This window comes from Capricornis sumatraensis, chromosome 13 (genome assembly GCF_032405125.1).
Source record: "Capricornis sumatraensis isolate serow.1 chromosome 13, serow.2, whole genome shotgun sequence".
Taxonomy (NCBI): domain Eukaryota; kingdom Metazoa; phylum Chordata; class Mammalia; order Artiodactyla; family Bovidae; genus Capricornis; species Capricornis sumatraensis.
Window position 1 is genome coordinate 90,678,580 of NC_091081.1, and position 21,148 is coordinate 90,699,727.

Here is a 21,148-nt window from a genome sequence, read left to right on the forward strand (position 1 = left end):
AAATGAAGGTCCCATCACTTCATGGCAAGTAGAAGGGTGAAAAATGGAAGCAGTGACAGCCTGTATTTTCTTGGGCTCCAAAATCACTGTGGACGGTGACTGCAACCATGAAATTAAAAGATGCTTGCTCCTTGGAAGAAAAATTATGACAAACTTAGACAGTGTATTAAAAAAGCAAAGACCTCACTTTGCTGACAAAGGTCTGCATAGTCAAAGCTATGTTTTTTCCAGTAGTCGTGTATGGATGTGAGAGTTGGACCATAAAGAAGGCTGATTGCCAAAGAATTGATGCTTTTGAACTGTGGTTTGGAGAAGACTCTTGAGAATCCCAAGGTCAGAGCAGCATTATTCACACCACTGACGTGGATTTGCCCTTGACCAGACTCTGCCTGGGGTCTCCTGAGCTGTGTTTCGACCAGGAGATCAAACCAGTCAATCCAAAAGGAAATCAACCCTGAATATTCATTGGAAGGACTGATGGTAAAGCTGAAGTTCCAATACTTTGGCCACCTGATGCAAAGCGCCAACTCATGGAAAACACCCTGAGGCTGGGAAGATTGAAAACAAGAGAAGGGGACGACAGAGGATGAGATGGTTGGATGGCATCACCGACTCAATGGGCATGAGTTTGAACAAGCTCTGAGAGTTGATGATGGACAGGGAAGCCTGGCTGTAACGTTGTAGTCCATGGGCTCACAAAGAGTCAGACATGACTTAGTGACTAAACTGTAGCAGCTTCCCTGAAATTGAAACCTTTCTGTTTAAAAGAACACTCAAGAAAGTGAAAGGAAAATCCATGGAATCAGAAAAAATGTCTGCAAATCATGTATCTGACAAGGGACACATCTGGAATATACAGAAGCCTTCTGTGATTCACTAACAAAAGAAAAACTGTAATGACACAATGGTCAAAAACTCAGATTGTCATTCCCCAAAGAAGATACACAAATGGAAAATAAGCGACTGAATAGATGCTCAGTGTCATAGGTCACTAGGGAAACGTGTGACAAAGCCACGTGAGATCTTGGCCCAGACGAGAACCACTGTGGTCAAAAGGCAGACGACACACGTCAGCACGGTTGTGGGGACAGAGCCTCACTCATGAGCAGGTGGAATGTAAAACGGTGCAGCCTCTTCAGAAAACAGTTTGACAGAACCTCACAGTAACAGAAGGTTACACGTGGTCCAGCAATCCCACCCTAGACAAACACCCAAGAGAACGGGCACGTTTTCACCAAAAACACATGCAAGAAGTCACAGCAGCGTGCCTCACACCACCGGGGCAGACGCCCTGGCCAGACTCTGCTCGGGGTCTGCACCAAGGGCCCCCTCGCCCGTCTCTGCGTTGGCCGCACCGTCAAGAGTCCTGGCCCGTCAGTTTGGGCAGAAGAGCCCCTGCAGTCTGGTCAGGCCCCTCACCCCTCCCCGGCCCCAGGGGCGTCCCCGCGAGGTTTTGCCGGAAACCACGCCTGCCACCCCGGGGCAGTCTCCTCCTGGTGACCCTCTGACCGCCGGCCCCTGCCCTGGCTCCCCGCCATGAACCTGCGCGGCTCTTCTGTGCTGTCCTAGGAGCTGGGCCCACCTCCTGCCCCCAACCTGGAGTCCCACCTGGTGGTCTCTGCACCCGCAGGGGCCTTCAGCAGGTGTCACAGACAACACCGCAGTGCACAGGGGTCTGAACGGAAGGGGTGCGCTCCCCTCAGAAGCTTCTTCTGCAGTGAAGGTGGAGGAGGGCTGATCCATGTGACACTCTGAATGTGCCTCGGAAACAGCAGCAGCGTCGAGGTGACGGGCGCAGAGGCTGACCGCCAGGTGACTCGGTCACGGTGACACAGAGTGGACGCGCCGTGCTGCGGGGGGAGGTGGCAGGGGCGTGCGGGGAGTGAGAGTAGGGGTGCTGTCTCAGGGAGACGGAAGGGCCTCAGGACTGGATTGTGACGGGGTGCACCTCGGAGGTGTGTAACACCAACGGAGTTGTGCGCTTTAAATGGGTGAATCCCATGTAAATCAGACCTCAAGAAAGCTGTTAAAACACTCGTTGAATAACACTTGGTAAATTAGAAATATCTATAGACGAGAACTTTCACAACTGTTTTTAAAAGAACACATGTTCCACCAAATGGTGACATGTATTTTGTGAAAAAGAGAGCTTCATGGAAGTGGGATCGGGCAGTGCTGGGTAAACATGCCTGTCCGGTGTCTGCTGGGCAGGCTCTCGGCTTCCCGGGGGTAGGGGTCTGGGCCGTTTGCACAGACATGTGAGTTCACCCACGGCGCCAGGAGCGGAGAGGGGCTGCTCTTACTTCTCACTCTCGACGGCTTAGTTTCTTTCCAGGAGGCAGGCTGCTGAGGCCGGTGGCCTCCAACCAGGCTCCGGGGAGAGGGGCCCACGCGAGCCCCTTCTGGGCAGGGAGGGACGGGGTGGGCACAGCCGAGTTAGTGCTGGACGGAGCCCGGCCTCAGCTGTCCCATGGGCCCCTGAGGGCCTCTGGGAAGCTCCGTCTGTGTGAGGCATCCATTCTCTGCGAAGCCTCTTCCTGACCTGCGAGAAGCCCAGCTCCCCCCACCTGCCTGCTCCCCTTCCACTCGACCCCACCCTGGGGCCTTCTGTAGGTTATGCTGCTGAAGTCAAACTTGGTCTTGTGTTTAGGGCCAGTCACTGCCCTTTTCCTGGGTCTGAAAGCAGGGTGCTAAGCTGATAAATAACATGTACCCCCTTCAGGGAAAATCAGAGCGAGCACACAGGCTTTCCAAGCGGAGAAGTCGCAGTCCCTACTACAGCCTTCTCCTCTGTGTTCGTTTCACCGAAGGCTCTCGGGAGTTCTACTGGATGGGATTTCTGATGCGTTTCGAACGTCCTCCGGTCTCCCGAGGGCACAGGATGGACTCCCAGGCACAGCTGCCTCTGGACACCTGCACCCCCATCTCCAGCAGGTCTGACCCAGCTCCAGCACGCTCCCTGCAGCCTCGTCCTCCTCACCATGCCCCCCTCCGCGCTGCTGTCGAGCAAACCAAGGCAGCCTGCATGCCCATGAGTCAGATCAGAGGGAGAACGCTCCCTTTCTGACTGCAAAGCCTCTAGAAAGCTCGGTAGGATGGCCTGCGGCCCTTGGCAGGCTTCTGGCAGACGCGTCGCATCCGCGTGGTGACTGCCTCCCACCATGACTGCAGTCCTGCCCCGTTCCTGGGCTCCTTCTCGACTTCTGACTAGGCAGATCTCTGCCCCCAGGCCCGCCTCCCCTTCAGAGCCTGCTGAGTGAGCGCTGGAGCGTTTGTGGTGCCCTCTTGCTCCCTCCGCCGTCTGCCAGGCTCGGAACGCGGACGCCGTCCAGGGCCACCCAGTGGCTGAGAGCTGAGGGCCGCAGACTCTCTGGGGGAAGAGGGATGGGACAGCGCTGGCCACAGAAATGAGCTTCTGCAGAACGCTGGTGGCAGGTGAGGAGCCCAGCGCCAGGCTGGCACTAGAGGACAGTCTGGTGCAGCCTGCGCTGCAGCTGTGCAGACAGATGGGTGGAACAGGCCTCCGAGGGCCAGTCCGTGGCGTCCTGGGCAAGGACAAGGCTCCAGGCTGGAGGAGGGGCGTGCACACTGTCTCCACCCGACAGAAGGGCCCTCTCGTGTCAATGAGCCAGCCAACGTCCAAGCCCAGTCATGGGCTAGCCTCCTGCTCTCGTGTTATCAGGCCCAGGGCTGGCAGCGTCACTGATCCACAGGACGAAGCTCTGTCTTGAAATCTGGGAGGACTGTGGACAAAAGCAAGGAGACCAGACTCTAAATGGAGACTCAGGGCAGAAGCCTCCGCTCACATCCACCCCTGCCAGCTGACTGTGAACCGTGGAGCTCCCGGGGCCTCTAAGGACATCCGCTAAAGGGAGGCTGTTTCAGGTTTAACTGGATACGTCTTGAGTATGTCCTGAAATGCAGTTAATAGAGTTCAATTAAAGGGAATTCAAGTTCAATCAATGTGGCAAAAACACTGAGTCCCCACTCCAAATAAGGCTCTAGAAAGGCCAGGACCAGCAGCTCTTAGAGAAATGTGTGAGGTTTTGGACTTTAAATGGTTGGTTTGGTGTTAGGAGCTATTGAAATCCTGTAGTCATGCATCGAAATAATCAGAATTAATTAATGATTTGATGGCAAACTGAGTCAATTGATAAGCAGGAAACTTGAAGAAACAATTCAGCATAACAAGGAATGCGGTTGCACTTCGCTTACTGCTCCTGAGAAAGGCAAAGCTTCACCTGGGAGGCTGAGACTCCAAAATGCCAGGCAAATGCGCTGCTTCCCTGTGTGTCTGAAGAGCCCTCCATCACTCCCCGCTGAGGTCCTGCTGCCTGGGGCCTGACACCCCGAGGGGCGAGCAGAGAGCTCTGCGGCCTCTGACCACCTGGGTGGAGAGGCGGGGGCTAGGACCCTGGGAGGAGGCAGGGCAGCCCCTCGTCGTGTCTGAGATTTGTTTGTGAAAATGAGCTTGAGCAAAAAGATGTCTCACTGTCCATTTTAGCTCTCGGATGCGAGGTGTTTTCCTTCCCGCAGACAGTTACAGGGAGACCCCTCACCGCCTCTGCTGGGTGGTGGGTGAGGGCAGGGCCTGCTGGTGAGTGCAGGCCCAGCCGGCCCAGCCTGCAGCAGCGCCCCCGGGTGGTACCCGTGTCCCTCTCTGTGGACGGGCCCCCGGGGCGCCGACAGCAGCCCGGGGCCTCTGGCTGAGCTCTCCTGGCAAGGCCACGGCGGTCTGCTCTGGGCGAGACCCTGCATGCAGCTTCCTGTCCTCCTGAGACTGTCCTTCTGTCCATTCTGAGATGCGGGGGCCCGAGGCCAGCCGGGCAAGTGGCCTGGAAGCGGGACCTTCACCCCAGGCTTGAGGGGCAGGAAGGGACCCTGGGCTGCTGGAAGCACTCACTACGTTGACACGGTGAGAGTTCGTAGGCTGTGTGTGCACACCAGCGTGTCAGAGCCCACATTCACAGCTTCATTCACGCCCCAGCGACATTGAGGAGACCGGGTTAGGGAGGGGAGGGGAGGCTGACTTGGCCAACGGGAGACGCGCGTCTGTCCCAGCTCATGGGCCGGCGTCGTCAGGGAGAGAGGAGGCCTTTGAGAAGCTCTCCTTTCCATCCACGTCGGAGTCCACACTGGGGTTCAGACTCTTCTTGTTGCTTAGCCCGAGCGAAAGGGCAGATTCAAATGAGGGCATTTCGGGGACTAGAATGTTTGGCCTGGAGGCTGGAAAGGGGCTAGACCCAGGCGTGAACGTGCAGGCAGCAGGTGGTGGAGGACAGAGGTGGGCTGGGTGGGCAGCTCATTGGAAGGAAGTGGGGTCCTAGTGATGGCAACACCAAGATGGGGGAGGTCCCCGAGTTGGGGTGGGGATGGGGTGTGATGGGGTGAGGTGGGGTGGGGTGCAGTGAGGCGGGGTGAGGTTGGGTGGGGTGGGGTGGGGTGGGGTGAGGTTCCCGAGGGGTAGGGTGAGGTGGGGTGGGGTGGGGTGGGGTGCAGTTGGGTGGGGTGAGGTCCCTGAGAGGTGGGGTGGGGGGGTGGTGCCCCCGCCTGCCTGCCCGCCTCTGCAGCGAGACGCTCAGAGATGGAGATGGATGTGGTCTGTGCCCTTGGTGCAGGTTTCCATGTCCGCCCGCCCCCTGGATGGGACTGAAGGCCTCCCTCCCCTCACAGGCCCACGAGCTGCACTGCCAGTCCTGGAGACGCCCGGGTGCGGCTCCTCTGATCCCCCCTTACCTGGCTCTACGTCTGAGGCGTTTGCTAATTTCTGCCCTTGCGTGGTGCTGCGACTCCAGGGCCATAGGTGGCCCGGCCCTGCGGGGAGTTCCGGTGAAGCTGCAAGAGCCCGGCAGCCGCAGTGTCTGCAGCTGAGTTCTGTGTTGCCACCATTCTGGATTCTGTGGAATGTGGCCTTCACCCATAGTTTATGCACAACAGAAGGTAGGAACCTAAACGTTAAACTCACAGAGCAGCAGCCCAGCTCCCAGAAAACATCTGTGGCCACTCACTGTTCACGTAAAGAAAATCTTGGTCACAACTAGACTGTCTCTCAGAAGCACTGGCCTCTGAGAGATTTGAGAATCTCTCACACTTTTCTTGCTGCCCAGGTCAAGGCAAGAACAGCAGCCTGGTGACTCCTGGGAGAGGCTGGGTCCAGGAGGCCCCAAGCAGGCCGCGTGGCCCCAGGCGGGTCTCTCCTCTCCTGCGGGGTTTCTCGTCCCCAGCGACATCAGAAGAGGCCCTGTGCCCAGTGCGGGGGCCTGGCCTCTGCAGGAAGCATGACCTCGTTCTCTGAGCTTGCCTGTCATTTCTCCTAAAACACACCCAGTTACATTTTCCTTGTTAAGCAATGAGCAGTAATGACTAATCTTAATTTAAAAGCATTTCTCAGACTATGGCATGGAAGTCATTCAATTCGCTGCTACGATACGGCTACTTTCCTTCTGATCATTCTGTGTAAATACAGACACAGAAGACTGTCTCCAGCCCTGGGCGGCAATCCCACGAGAACAGACACGTGAGCCCGCGTCCGCCAGGGGGAGGGTGGGCCTCGCGCCGCACCCCTGACACGGACAGGCCCACACAGGGCCCCGAGCACCTGGGACACGGCAGATGGCCACCCCACACATCTGATGTGACGGACTCACGAATGGCGGTGTGTCTTCAAAGTCTCCCCAAGCCAACACGCATGCCCACACACAGGCACACATGTCCACACACATGCACACGCCCGCGCATGCACACACACACACATGCACACACACTCCCACATGCGCACACATGCACACATATGCAGACATGCCCACACATGCACACATACCCACACAAACACACATGCACACACGCACAGGCACACACACGCACACCTGCCCACATACACACATACACGCACACACATGCCCACACGCCCACACATGCCCACACATGGGCACACACGCCCACACACATGCACACGCCCACACATGCACACATACACACATGCACACACACTCCCACATGCCCACACATGCACACACATGCAGACAGGCCCACACAACACATGTACACACATGCACACATACCCACACAAACACACATGCACACACGTCCAGGCACACACACGCACACACGCCCACGCATGCACACACACTCCCACACGCACACACATGCACACACATGGGCACACACTCCCACACATGCATACACACACACACGCACACAGGCCCACACATGCACACACACATGCACACACATGGGCACACACGCCCACACATGCATACATGCACACACATGCACACCCGCCCTCTCACACACACACACGCCCACACATGCACACACACTCCCACACGCCCACACATGCACACACATGCACACACGCCCACACACCGCAAGCACATCTTTATCTTCCAGTTTCTCTGGGAAGTGTGTACATTGTCCTCACAGTCACCCAGCTGGAGTAGGGAAGGCTCCCAGCTCCGCCCACAGGCAGTGGCACAGACAGGCATGTCCATCTATGCTCTGAGCTGTGTCCATCTGTCTCTGCCTGGACCTGGCGCTGCGATGGGCACTTACAGACACAAGTAGGTGACCATCCATGAGGAGCACACGGGCGACTTCTTCTGCCCGTGAAGTCCTGATGACTAACACTCCCTGCTTCATGGAGACCAGAGGCGCCTCAGGGAGCTGGCCGCCGGGAAAGAGCCTCCGCTCTGCTGGTGGACCCGACCCGGGCCCCAGCTCTGGCTGGGTTGGCTGGTGAGCCCGGTGTCCTGGGGGCTCTCCACGCAGGCGCAGCACGTGGGGCTCTGTGGTCACACACTGTTCCTGCCCGGAACTCCTCCCGTCAGGAGCGCGGCAGCTGTGGGCCCGAGGCCTGCTGGACGGGCTTCCACCTCGGTCTCTCGGCCAGGCCCACTGGTCCCAGGCGTCACCCCCGACCAGCGCCTCAGGGCTCATCCCAGAGGCCCTGCGGGGCCTCCAGCCCTCTGTCTGCAGCGTCCAGCCTGTTTCCTGCAGCGAGGACTCCCCCAGACCACCCTCGAGGAGCTTCCGCTTCCTGCCTTCCCCCGCCCAGCCCTTGATGTGCTTGTGTAACCGAAGCTTTGTCTCCTAAAAGCAGGTCAGGCATGGCTCTCTGCCTTCCATGCAGCTGCCCTTTGTGCTTAAAATCCAGACCGCAGCGGCCACGCGGGGCTGCCTTGCCCGTGTCTTCAGCCTGACCGCACATCCACCTCCTGCCTGGCTCTCCCCACCAGGCGGGCCCGCTCATCCCTGGGGTCCGGCAACATCGGTTCTGTGGCGGATCCCTGAACCCGCTCAGGCCTCAGTGCTGAGCCTGTACCGTCAGCCACCCTCAGAAACGCCCTTGTCTCATTTGCCTGACGCCTGACTCACCCGTTGGACCAGAAGGTGCAGCTGAGCTCCGAGCCCTGCACCCAGGACCCCTCCTCGAGCTGGTCTTGGACGGGTGACGGGGACACAGCAGAGCAGAGCTGAGTGCGCGGGGGACGCTTCTCAGGCAGAAGCTCGAGACAGAGCTCAGCCCTGTGAGTGTGCAAGGAGCCCACTGGACCCCGGCAAGAGCACCTGTGTGGGCTTCTGCCAGCAGCACCCGGGGCTGGAGGGACCTGCGCCTGCCAGGAGGGCTCCAGCCCTGCACAAGTCCCAGAGGTCGTGGAAATGCTGAGCTGCAGACCGAGGCCATCCCCGGACCTGAGTCTGCGGGGTCGGAGTTTCAGGGAGGGCTGGAGTGTGTGTCCTGGAGCTCGATGTCTGCAGTGCTGGGGTGAAGTGGGGTCCGCTCAGGAGCCCAGCTCCATGGGGACCTGAGGTCAGCCTGAGGGACCCGGTACTGGCTGTTTATGTGGCAGGGCCCTCCTGTGAGGCAGGGCCCTCCTGTGAGGCAGGGCCCTGGAGAGGTGATGGCAGGAAGGGTCAGGGCAGGGGAGAGAAGCCACTAATTTCGGGGTGAGCTTGGTGTGAGCACGTTTTCCAGAGTCGTGTTCATTCTCCAGGAGCCGCGGCCAAAGCTCAGGACTCAGGGGCCCTTGGATGTGGTCTCTGGAGGATGCTGCCCCAGGGGACAGGCAGCCAGTGGCCGTACACAGACTGTGCTTGTGAGGCTCCTCGGGGACCCTGGGACTGGGGGGAGGAGCAGAAATGCAGGGAGGCCTGGGATTGGGGTCTCAGACCCTCTGCCAAGCCTAGTCCTCATCTGCTGTTGACACCAGGCCGCCTCTGCCGTGGGGGCGCGTGAAGCCGCCACTGTGTGTCCCCAGGCAGGTGGACTCACTCTCGGGCACGCCCAGGCTGGTGGACCCAGTCACCCTGCAGGCCCGCAGCTGGGCGGCTGTGCCCTGCTGCCGCTGCCCGGGTCCCTGCTCCTGGCCATGCTCAGGCCGTCCTGGTTCCGTGCAGATGGGAAGCTGTGGGTTCGTGGCTGCTCGGCCTCTGCCTGCCTGGACAGCCCCATATCCCGGCACCTGCGGCCGTGGGCCCAGGTCCTTGACGGACAAGCGGCGAGTGAGCCGATCTGCAGCCCCTGTTCTGATTCTCTGCATCTCCCTGTTTGTTTGTGGTGAATGGACGGAATTTTAGATGATTCTTTCTCCAGCACGTGGGCTTGTTGCACACGGGTCCATCTGTGCTCTGCAGTGCTGGCTCTGGGCACCTGGTGACGTCTTGGAGGCACGTGCCCCAGGGCCTGAGCCTCTGTGGCCCCTCCCGCCCCGGCAGCGGCAACCTTCTCTGCTCAGCCTCGGGGTTGCTGGGCTCTGTCACAGCTCTGCACCCCGTCCTCAAAGCAACCAGAGGGGACACCCAGATCCAGGAGCGGCTGCGCCAACAGCACTGGGTCAAGAAGCAGGCGGCGGGCTGTGCCTGGTGCATCCTCGGTCGCAGGGGTGGGGGCGTCCACGTGGCTTCTCCTGAGGCTCAGGAGCTGCAAGGCCTCCACGTCCTGGTTTTCACCCGCAGCATCTGTGGCCTCCAGGTGGCCCCGCCCCCTGTGAGGTCTGTACATGGTCTCAGCAGCCCTGGCGAGTGCCCAGCCGGATCTCAGGCCGAGGGCTCGTGAATGTCTCTCATGCCTGTAGGTCTGTCCACCACGACCTGACTGGCCCCGGAGACTCCTTCCTGCAGACCCAGGATGTACTGTCCCCAGCGCATGGCAGGCCCTTTACAAACGCGGGCTCCATTGACGAAAGGGAGCTGCTTACCAAGACAGGCGCAGCTCTGTGCTTTTCCCAGGAGCTGCTGCCCCAAGTGGGCCTGAGGTCGCTGCCCTCCCCGGAACGAGGGTCTGCAGACCCTTTACCCAGTCATGGTGCCAGGACTGCGGGAGACTGCGGCTCCCTATCTCTGACTCTTGGAAACATCCTTTCAAACGATTCAGCCACAGCTGCCCGGTAGCGGCTCTGCCGTGCAGGTGCCCTCTCCCCCATGGCTGCCCCGCCCCCGAGGCTGAGCCCCACGTGCAGCCATTCCCATCCCCGAGCATCCAGCTCACTCGCCCTCTCGTCTTCCTTCTTCCTTCCTCCTGAGGCCATTGTCCTCCTGATGAACAAAGCGAGGAGTGACTTGCTGAGGCTGAATGTAGCATGGGCACAGACTTAGGTCTCTTGGGACGACTTGCCCCCGTGGGTTCCATGCCCACCACCCTGGGCCTCGGCCTTCCATCTTGCCCATCCATGAGTTGCCCCCTGCTCTTGAGAAGCAGGTGGGGAGCCGCGTCCTCGAGCAGTGTCTGGGGCAGGCAGGGCCTTGAGCGTCCTGCCAGTGGCTGAGATCGAGGAGCCCAGTGGAACCCAGAGGTGGAGCTGTGGGGGCCTGTCACCTGCGCTCGTTGGGGAGGACTCTCAGCAGCCTCTGGGGGATGGACATTAATCAGGTGGTCCGTGGGGCTGCAGAGGGGGCTTCTGTGCTGGCAAGAGCAGCTCAGTCCCTCCCTCCAGGGGCGATTGCTGTTCCTATCTGATGCGACTGTCTCTTGCCTTTTACAAGGTCATGGTTTGTTTTAACCTATTTTAACTTTACGCTGTCTTTACTTCTTGTCATCTAAGGTGCCGAGGAGGTAGCACCTGCGTGTGATGGTCAGAGAATAGATTAGATAGTAAACCAGTGATGAACACAACATGGTGTCTGCTAGCGCCAGGCATCACGAGGGCGCTGAGACGTCTCATCAGCCCAGGGCAGCCCTGGGAGAGGAAGCCCCTGTGACCCACGGACCGGTTGCTAAGGGGGTGGGACCTCCCCCGGGGCATAGAGCCGGGGTCTCATTCACAGCCGTGTCTCCCAGCCCCTCTCCCAGGCTCTGGGTGTTCTCACCCGACTCCTGCCCAGTGGTGGCGATGGGGGCCCAGCCGCCGCACGGACGCACCCCCTCCCCCTCTCACAGCCCCTCCGCGTGAGCAGCAAGGTCGGGGGTGACTGTGGCTTGGCCCGGAGCGGGGGTGGTGCCAGGCCGAGTGCAGGGCGGGGTGCTGTCGAGGCCGTTGGGGAGGCTGAGACCAGAGCCGGCAGGCCTGAGCATGGGTCTCTGGCCAGAACCCTCACTGCCCTTTCCCGTGACTCTCTTTACGCTGAACACGGGACTGGACCAGTGTGCCCAGGCCACCCTACAGGATATCGGCCAGCTGCCCACCCAGAGACCGCCGGGGGCCTGAGCTTACCTGTGCCTGTGGGGTGTGTCTTCACAGAGAAGGATGTTGTCAGAAGAAAAGAGATGAATCTTTTGGAAAGAAATAGATGCTTTTAATTATGACACAATAATAAGAAGAGACGCTTTGGGGAAGAAATAGACACGAGACCCTAGCCCCTGCTGATGGCTAAGGGTTTGGTAACTCCTCCTGGCCGCCTGCCAGGAGCCTCCTCGGGGTCCTGGCGGGACGAGGAGACCTGCGGCTGCAGGCCGGACATGTCCCCCTGGCTGGCAGGTGGGGCTGCCTGCAGGCCAGCACCCCGGCTGGCAGGTGGGCTCCAGCTCCTCCTCTGGGCAGCACGGGGGTCTGGAGGTGGCCTGTGTGCAGAGGTGGGTGCTCAACCCTGGGGGCAGAGGGACCGCAGGCCATGATGGGAGGACCCCCACCCCCTCACCCCCCAGACAAGCCCGACATGGGATCACGAACTCAAGTCTAGGCCCAGCAGCCGGCAGGGTGAATCCACACCATCCAGGGGCTCTGGTCACCCCAGCACCCAGCACTCAGGTCTGCCCTGGGTGCACCCTGCCAGCTCCTCCCACAAACAGCCCACAGCTTCCAGGGCAGACCGGCAGGTCGGCTCCCAGGGGACTGCGTAGACGGAGGGGTGTCGTCTGCGTGGCTGTGGGGACCGGGTGGGGTATTGTCCCTCCACCTCACCCCCCTCCTCCCTGGCAGAGGGTGTTCTCAGGAGCCAGGCGCTGGGCTGTGTGGGCCTGGCCTGCACACAGGCTGCCTGGGGGCCCGCCCTCAGCAGACCACGTGGCCCCTTGGCAGAGAAGCTCCTTAAGGTCACGCCAGGTGTCCTATAGCATGTGGGCCCGAACTGTAGGTCAGCACATGAGCTGGCAGCCCTCTCTCTCTCCTTGGAAGGACATTTTCAGTCTCGTGCTGAGATGGGCCCTGATGGGGACTTGGGTGAGGAAGGGAGAGGGGTCACCAGGGGCCCGGGGTTGCAGAGGCTGGACTCGGCTGGCCGGTGCTTCTGAGCAGGCAGTGGGCAGGAGGACCGGGCTGTGTGCTCTGCGTGGCCCGGCGGCAGGTGTGCAGGCAGGCAGCTGCCCGGCCCAGAGCCCGGACTTGACAGCTGGAACCCTCCATACACAGCGGATTCTGAGATTCCCGTCAAAAGTGCCCTTAAACGTGGGGGCTCAGTAAACGCGGGAGTGTCTGCCGCCACGCTGCTTTCAGAGCTTGTTTTCATCGAGCACAGTGCGGGGAAAGACAGTGTATTCAGACTTCCTGCAGGAAATGGCCCCATCGAAGAGGAGAAGCTGCTTCCCTTTCCGCACCTTGCTTCATTTGTGCTGCGGCTGTTAGCGTGCGCACTCAGTCGCTCAGTCGTGTCCGACTCTTTGCGACCCCATGGACTGTAGCCCACTAGGCTCCTCTGTCCATGGGATTCTCCAGGCAAGAATCCTGGAGTAGACCCCCCCCCCCCCCGAGGGGATCTTCCTGGCCCAGGGATCGAACCTGCATCTCTCGTGTCTACCTGCATTGGCAGGTGGGGTCTTTACCACTGACACCACCTGGGAAGCCTCAGGAGAGGATTAATCCATTCCTGCAAGGGCCTTCATTAACTAGGAAATTTAGGTTTGTGAAGAGTCAGCACAGAGTCTTACTAAGAAGTGTTCCCACCGAGCTGCTGCCGGACCCACTTGACTACAGGTGGGTATTTAGGGGAAACTACTGGAAAGAGAAGTGTCACATAACCTTCCACTGATGACCGTGCAGGAGCTGTGGCTGGGCAGGCGGCAGCGCGGCTGCGGCAGGGTCTGGAGAGCTCACCTGCAGCCCCCAGACAAGGGTGACGGGGCCTCTGGCTGGGAAGGGGTGGAGTGGAGTGTGGAGCCTGCCAGGCCTGCCGCTCACCAGACTGAACAGGACTCTGCTTCCCTCCTACCCACGCAGTGCGGACTGGCACACGTCACAGCTGCGCATGGTCTCTGCTCCCGGCGGCCTCGCGGCAGCACCGGGAGGGGCGGGCCAGTTGTGGTTCCCCTCTGGCTGGCTCAGCTGCGACTGGGCCCCCGCTGGCCCCAGGTGGCCCGTCGAAGCCTGAGCTGGGGGACGGTGCCCGGGTGCAGCGCCTCCTGGGAGCCCCTCCGGGCACAGGGCTCTCCTCTCCTTTTTCCACGAAATGTGGTGTCAAGCGGATGAATCCCTCCTCACCCCAAAGTCAGCACTGCTTTCCAGACACCTAAGAAGCTGAACGGGGCTCCCCTGGTGCCTCGGACGGTAAAGAATCTGCGTGCAGTGCAGGACAGCCAGGTTCCACCCCTGGGTCAGGAAGATGCCCTGGAGGGGGAATGGCACCCACTCCAGGATTCTTGCCTGGAGAATTCCACGGAGGAGGAGCCTGGAGCCGTAGTCCATGGAATTTCAAAGAGGTGAACTAACACACACAAGGAGCTAAACACGTAAATGGTAAACTCTCCCCGTGGGAAGACGGAACACAGGTGGGACAGTGACCTCGGGGTACGGAGCACTGAATAAGCAGATCCGGGGGCTCAGTAACCCGCAAACAGGATCATCATTTGATATGATGAACAAATCAGCGTTCACAAAGCGCGTGAAGGAGCGATATAATCAATGCAAGTAAAGGATCATAAGACTCCTCAATGTGTTAGAACAGCTCTTGGTGGCAAACGATATCAAAGAATTCTTTAAAATCTGTAAGAAAAAAATACGAATTGGTTATTCTTGGAGAATGCCAGTGAAGCAAGTTGTTTATTTTTTAAAAAACTTTTAACAGATTAACAGAGTGAAAGAATTGAGTGCTAATCTTGTCTTTCTTGGTCCTAGGTGGACACTGAAGCCTCTCCTTTGTCCCTGACCCCAGCCCTGACCCCAGCTGGGTGGACCCTGGGTGTCCAGGGTCAGGGCCTCCCCTCCATCGCTGACCCCGCCCCCTCTTGCTGGGTGGACCCCGGGTGTCCAGAGTCAGGGCCTGTGTCCAGGGTCAGCCTCCCCTCTATCCCTGACCCCGCCCCCTCTTGCTGGGTGGACCCTGGGTTTCCAGGGTCAGGGCCTCACTGAGACCCTGGGATGCTGAGGGCCACTCTCCCCACAGGCTTCAGGCCTTACTGGATGTTGTCCCACTGGGTCCAGCCACGCCCAGGTCCTCAGACCTGGTCCCACTGTGAGGCCACACCTCCTTCCACGTCTGCCCAGCAAGGCCTCAGAGCGTCCAGCATGTCACACAGAACATGCGGCTGAGACACAGGTCTCACTGGGGAAACTGAATCAGTGAAGGGAGAGAACCTTCACTGAATGTGGTCTCAGAGCCCCAGGTCAGGCGTGCGGGGCCCGGCGGGGGCCCTCTGTCCATGGGGCCTGAGTCTGCCTGTGGCCCGGCCCCTGAGAAGCCCTCTCCCCTGTTTCCAAAGTCCGCAGGGGAGACGTTTCTTGGTGGTATAGTTTGTAAAGAGGAAAAAACGGGGACAGCACAGAACCCATGAAGAGAGAAGTTGAACTATGGGCAGACTGTAGACGGTTCTCCAGCCTTCCAGATTAACGTCGTGAAACCACCGCGGTGGGCTTCACGGGGCAGCCGGAGACCCCCTCTCATGCCCAGCTTTGTGTCCTGCCAGTGTCACGGCCCTGTCCTCTGAGTGGACCCAGTGCAGGACGCCTGTGCGGGTCTCACAGCTTTTGGCCCACGTGTTTGCATCTGCAGGCCCATCCCCTGGGAAAGAAGCCGCAGGCCTGGCCAGACTGGAATCCCACCTGCCCCCCACCTGGACACGGCTGGCCAGCTTGAGAAGGGTGATCTGACCCAAGCTGCCGCCCGTGTGAAGGCTTGGCAGCCGCAGAGAGGAGCCTGGAGCTCCTGCCGGAAACTGTGGCCACTGGGCCTCCCGGCTCCTGCCTGGGGGCGGGCCTCGCTAGGCGGGGGAGCCCTGGGGCTGCAGTGTGGCCTCGGTGTGCCCACAGGTGCCTGGGGGTGATCACTGCCCCTGGAGGGCTCCCTGTGCCCCACGCAGCCCAATACACTACTCCTGCCCCCCACCCCCCCACCCCCGCTGAGGCAACAGCTCCTGGAGACGAGGGTGGCGGCTGCAGATGGGCCCCCGTGAAACACAGAGAAGGACACTCCTGTGAAGAGCCTCTCTGGGTCCCATCCTGGGCCAGGCGGGGCCGTGTCCCCGAGACAGCGAGCTGGACGCTGTGCACAGGGCGGCTCCCTTTTCCAGTGGCCTTCGAAGCCGGCCTTTGCGCACAAGGCCTGCTGGTTTCCCAAACAACGAGCTTCGCTGAGTGCGACAGGACCCGAGAGCCCAGAGGAAAGCCCAGAGCTGAGCCGCCTGTGCCATCCATGGCTGGCTCTGCCCTGGGGGACAGAGGACACGCAGGCCTTTGAAAGTGAGCGGCCGGTGCGGGGCCTGGCTGGGCGACAGCTGGTGAGTTGTGGCTGCCTTAGGGACACGAGCTGGAGGAGGGGGAGGGAGGTCGGGATTCCCTGAGGTCAGACGCAGAGGGCCAGTGGAGGCGCATGTGTGGTCGTCACTCAAGGGCCCCCGGCGCCCGGGAGGGCGTGCAGGACACAGGGCTGGCCGCTGGGGAACACGACACCGGCAGGAAGCTGTTGCAAGTGGTGGCTGAGTCCAGGGGGGATTTAGATCAAAGGCCTGCAGCTGCGGCCTCCTGGGGAGGGCGCGTCCTCGTGGCCGCAGGCTGGGGAGGGCCGCAGCAGCTGAGCGGGGCCTGGAGAGGCCTCGGAGAGCAGCCCCAGAGTCCTTGGGGTCCACCCTGCAGGGCTCCTTTCCCCAGGAACTTTGCCACTCAGTTCGCCCTCCTGGCTCTGGGACCCTGGGCGGCTGGGCACCTGTCAAAAACCCACTGGCTATGAGGTGTCCATTTGGAAGCGACTCCAGGCTCGGGGGGCATCAGGGAGAGGGCATAAGTCACCGCCTTCACGGCTTAGTTCTGGCCTCTGTGAAACCAGCTAATCAGGAGGATCACGTGGATGCCTTCCGGGAGCAGAGATCAGGCCTGGGGCTGCAGGAAGCCTGGCTCTCAGGGGCAGCTCCACATGGAGGAGATGTGGGTTCCTGGCCGCTTGACCACCCAGGATGGGCCCTGAGTCTCGCCGAGTCCTGTCTGCCTTGAGGAGTGGGCAGAGCCTGCGGGAGACACTCAGCCGCCATGAGGACAAGGTGCTCCAGCCTCAGGAGCCCCCGGGGTGCACGGAGTCTGGTGGGGACCCCGGGCTTCAGACCCGGGTGCCTGGGGCACTTGGTGACGAGAGGGCGTCTGCCCCAGGCAGAACGGGGCCATGAGAGGCACGAGTCGGGGGGCTTGGCATGGGCAGCAAGTGGCAGGGCCCCAGTCTGGTGTCCCCCTGGGTCAGTACTCAGGGGGCCTGGGGTCCAGAATTGGGAGGCCAGGCTCGGGCGAGGACCAGTGTGAGTCTCCCAATAGCTCTCGGGCTGGCAGAGGCCACACGGAGACCCTGGCCCAGAATCAGCCTCGGGGTCTGGGAGTGTTGGCCGCTACGGATGGGTCTCAAGACCCCGTCACAGACCAGACGCAGACCTGAGAGCCCCAGGCGTCGTCCTTGCTGCACAGGGTCCACCTGCCTCCCCTGGACAAAAGCTTCGGTGAGAGGGGTGGCCCTGTGTGCTGCCCCCGGGGCTGTGACAGCCGGCAGGGAAATTTGGCCTCAACCTGGTTCAGAGAGAAGCCGTGAGCGGGCCAGCCCGCAAGGTCAGCCGTGCCGCAGATGATGCTGAGGGCTGGGGTGGCCCTGGGGCAGACGGAAGAGGCCCGTCCACCTGCCAGACTGCCCCTGAGAGTCTGCAGGCTGCAATGTGACGTCTCGTCCCAGCGCCTCCTTGGGAAGGACCACAGAGCTGGTCTGACTCCCAAGGAAGACCCCAAAGCAAGCGTCTTCACCTGCCCTGAAGAGGGAACACTGATACAGCGTCAAAGGCCAGAGCATCGAAATCTCAACATGGCCCACGGGGCGTGCACACCGGTCCGGGTGGGTGCACATGCCCTCCACAGCCAGTCCCCTCCGTGTCCACCGTGCCTGGTCGGAACCTCAGAGTCCCCTCTTGCTCAGCCAGGGAAGGCGCCTGGGCTTCCCGAGGGCGAGGCTGTGAGTCTGCTGACTGGGGTTGCGGAGCTGGGAGTTCACAGCCTTCTTCCTTCTATAGTCTCAGCTCGTCTCTGCTTCCCCTTTAGGGCCACCTGGTCGGAGCTGGGTGGGATGTGCATGCCGGAGGGGAGGGGGGCTCGGAACCCCAACTCCGGTGGCCGAGATGGAGTCACAAGAGCTGGTCACCGTGTCATCCTCCTCCTGTGAACCTGAAGGAAGTGACACCACCTGGGTCTCGGCCCCCCAGCCCTCAGTGGACGTCGCTGTGCCCACCCACCACAGCCGCTGCAGCCCAGGACTGACTGACCCCGGCGAGTCTCGCCCAGCAGGCCTGTGCCGGGAGCCCTGGGCTCCGTGCGCCCAGCGGGCACTGCACTCAGGCACAGCTTGCTGACTGCCTCAGGCTCGTGCCAACCCCTCCCTCACCCACAGTGAGGGGCGGTGTCTCCCCTTCAGGCCAGGGGAGGGCCGGGGTGATCTGGGGTCACCAACCCTGCCCCCGTCCTGAGGAGGGGGCGGCACCAGGACCACACTGATTCTGAGGTTTGCCTCCTTTGAAGGATGTTTCTAGGATTCTTCACTTCTTCAGAGTGTTTGTTTTTTTTTTTTTGCCTTGAAAGTCATGCAACCTGGCTATTTTGAGACGAAGAGAGTTATTTGCAGATTATCTGGGGCAAACAGCACAGGCTCGAAGGCTTTGGAGGCAGACGGGTTGGTGTCTGTGTGAGCAACTCAGCACCCGGAAGGGGTGGGATGCATGACCACCAAGGATGGGGCAGAAAGGACCCCCACCCCCGCCACTGACGAGTCCCTGGGTCCTGAGTTCCTCTCAGAGAAAGAGGAAGAGAAAGAGAAATGACCCTGACGGGCATCACCCGGGCCAAGGAATGTGGGACAGGGCAGTGCGTTGCGGGTAGAAGCTGAATGCACAGTTCACCGTCTAAGAGTGAACGGAAGGCCAGGCTCTGAGGCTCAGCAGCCGTCCCTGCCCAAGGAGGCTAACCTTGTCCTTCAGGGAGACGGGCCCCGAGAGGCCCAGTGGCCTCTGCGGCCACCGCTGCCCGCAGGGGAGGAGGTGATGGCCTCCGCACCCCCGGCAGAGGCTGCACCGCAGTGTCCTCTCCGCGAAGGGCTGGCATGGACCTTGGACGCTGCACATGGGGAAGGGGAAGGGACCCCGCTCCCCTCCGATGACCTGATGCCTTCATATGAGTAAACGAAACTGAGCCCAGGGAGGGGAGGGCGGCCCCCAGGGCCTCAGCCGCTGGTCCGGAGGGGCGTTGCTGCCCCCAGGCCAGACTGGGCCCCGGAAGGGGGCAGAGAAAGGGCAGCAGGGCCCCTGAGAATGCAGCGTCCGGTGCCCCCGGCCTCCCCACTCCACACCGAGATCGCTGAGGCCTGCCGCCACTGCTGGCTCCTGCGCGGGCTCTGGGGTCCAGGCAGCGAGAGGCTCCCGTCAGGTTTGGTCTGAAGTCTGTCCTTCCATCCTGAGGTGATGGCTCTCCTTCTCCCATCAGACCAAACAGAGCGGCATCTGTTCCTCAGAGCTGGGGCCCAGCTGCCTAGGAGGCGAAGTGGGTGACCTCGCTCCCTGGGGCCCCCTGCCCTGCCTTCCCCCGTCTCCCTCTGGTGGGAGCCCCTTGCCCCGGGGCCTTGCTGTCTTTCCTTCATCCCCATCTGAGCTGGTAGAGGGCCGGTTTGTCTGCAGGGATTCTCTGAGTGACCCCAGTTACCCCCGTGCCCACCGAGAGTAGCAACCCGGCTTCTCTGGGCCCTGGGGTCCCCACGAACCCCAGCGAGGAGCCGTGTTGCTCCCCACCACGCTGACTGCTCTGACCACCCCTCGAGAAAAAGGGAGGCCTGTGGGGTTGGCCAGGGCGGAATGCGGCTGCCCTGAGGGTTGGGGAGCCGAGCCATGAGCCAATGGGGGGGAGATGCCTGCCCCAAGATGCGAGTTATGACCCCCCCCAAGACAGCAGCCTCCATCCTCCTGAGCTGGAAGGAAACGAAGAACCAGTAGCTGGTGTCCCTGACCCTCAGCAGAAGCTCCAGCACCAGCAGGACCCCAGCCTCGTCTCCAGGCCGGCCTGCACGGAGGTGCGTGCAGGAGCAGCGGGCCTCCGGCCAGGGCTCGTGGGCTCTGCCTCTGAGCGGCGGTCAGGTTCCCATGGGAAGGTGCCTCCTCAGGAGCCTCTATGGAGGCCGCCTGTGTCCCCTGGTGATCTCCTGTGCCCCTGGAGCAGAGCCTCCTGGGACCACGAGGCCCGCACAGCGGCACTGGCTCCTCAGGTTCCCAGTGGACCGTGGACCCGATTTGGACGCACGTCCTCGTAGGTGGAGCCGCTCCTCCCTGGCTGTCACAGCCTGCAAGTAATTCTTTGAATTGGGCTTGTGTGATGTGCTAGAGGACATCAGCTTTTATTTGTGTTACTGTATTAGAAACAGATGAAACATCAGTTGATCCATTGGCCCTTTGGGGTTACAGACAAAATCATCTGAAAGGCCTTTTAAAATACTTTTTAATTAAAACTGCTGTGGTGGTTAAAGATGTGCTGAAGGGTTCTGTGTAAATCAAAGGAATAACAACAAAAGAAACCCACGAACAAGTAACCGTCAAGATTCATTTATTCAGTACCAAATGCAGAAAACATGGGCTCTGAGGCTGGCCTGTCAGGGATGTCCCATGTCTGGTACCCACTCACTCTGTAACCTGGGAACCTCGGTTTTCTCTCTTGAAAGGCCACTGGGGGCATTCAAAGAGTTAACATCCATCTGAAAGGGAAGAAATGTTTGTATATAACATCAGACTAGAAGGGATGTAAGGGGCCTGCACGTGATGAGTGATCGTGAGTGTTACCTGCTGCTATTTCCAGTAAAACCTCTGCAGGTATTATGTCTGCTGAAAAATTCCCAAATGTCTGTCCCACAAAAAATACTGTCTTAACTAATAATGTATTCAGCAAAGTTTTAGGATACAAAATCAAAACACAAAATTAAGTTGCATTTCTATACTAACAATGAACAATCAAAAAAAGGACATAAAGAAAACATTCAATAACAATATCATCACAAAGGAATAAACTAAGTAGAAATGAGCTTAGCCAAGGAGGAAAAAAGCCTTTACATGAAAACTGCAAAGTATCACTGAAAGTAAAGACAACCTAAATAAATGGGACACAGATGTTCTTATGGATCAGAATTAAAACTGTCAAAATGTTAATAACACCCAAAGCAACCTATAGGTTAAATGCAGCCTCTATAAAAATCCCAATGGTATTTTTGTGGAAATAGAAAAATCCATCCTAAAATTCTCATGGAGTGTCAAGGAACTTAAATAGCCAAAACAATCTTGAAAAAGGATGAAGTTGGG